Raw genomic sequence first — 1,237 nt, 5'->3', positions numbered from 1 at the left:
CCAACTTTGTTCCACGTTTGTAAGTCAACAGAGCCCTCTTCTGGAAACCAAGGACATCGTTCTTGAACAAAGTGTAAAAATCTTGCCATTTGGTTGAGTCACCTTAATCCTTCTCTGATTAAGGAGGTGCAAAGGTATTTCAGTAAAAAGGTTCCTCTCTTTAGAAGCTGTGTTGCCCATCCCTTGTTTCTTATGATACAGTGTCGCAAAGACAGACAAAGGGTAGGCTGCCCCCTCTAATGAGGAGACCAATCAAATGCCTGTCTGGCCGTGTCCCAAAGGAACTTAGGTGAAGCTTAGTCATAGCGGACTCAGCGTTGTGACTTATGACCAATCGGAAACTATTCCGATGCTGCCCTAGACCATATGCTGTTCACCACAGTATCGCAGACCAGGCCCTCTCGGACTCCAAAGGCTTCTGGGGACCTTAAGGTGCCCACCCGTGGAGTCACAAACTCGAACTCGGCTGGCAAGCCAGCCCGAGCTGCACATTCACTCTCACACACACACCAGAGGTTATCACATTCCCTCCCACAGAGGTTTTACAGACAAGGCTGAGACGTTTAGAAAAACACTTAACTGGGCAATCTCTTGACTTTACTCACCCTCCTCGTTCTCTATCTGACATGTAGAGGGGTCTGCAGCACTCTGGGTGAGATCCTAACCAACCCGAAACAAGTAGAACTATTTCAGAGAATATTTCACTTACCTTGCCTTTGATATGCCTTCTACTCAGGTCCCTGTTCGGGCACCACTCAGAATGTGGGGGACCAGCCCATGCACCCCACTTGAAAGGTCTCTGAGTAGGGGCTGGAGTCGGCGCAGTATCTATAAGAAAGAAGACAGACAAGGTGAATCGTGGTAGGACCACACTTTACTAAGGAAGTCAGTGTCTTATATACCATAGGTGATTACAGTTTTTCTTATTGATTACACAGTTTATGGCTCTTGAAGTCAAGACATGCTCTGGAAAGGATCATTCTTATCACGAAGAGAGGGCTGATCAAGATGTCGCCCCAACTTCCCATGTATTAGTTTTTGATTGTTGAGTTGAAGTCGTAATGCCACACCATGAGAAACAATATACCAAATATTGCAAAACAGAAGATACGAAGGGGTCTGAGGAAACTGTAAGGTCGGGAAGGAAAAAGGTTTTTTCCAAAACCAAAACTCTCGGAGCAGCCTCTGCAGAGGTGACACCAAAACAGAGAGTGAAGCAAAGGGGACCTGATCAGGG

This window comes from Suricata suricatta, chromosome 16 (assembly GCF_006229205.1).
Source record: "Suricata suricatta isolate VVHF042 chromosome 16, meerkat_22Aug2017_6uvM2_HiC, whole genome shotgun sequence".
In the NCBI taxonomy this organism is placed as follows: domain Eukaryota; kingdom Metazoa; phylum Chordata; class Mammalia; order Carnivora; family Herpestidae; genus Suricata; species Suricata suricatta.
The sequence above is the reverse complement of the archived record's forward strand: the minus strand, read 5'-3'. Positions refer to the sequence as shown.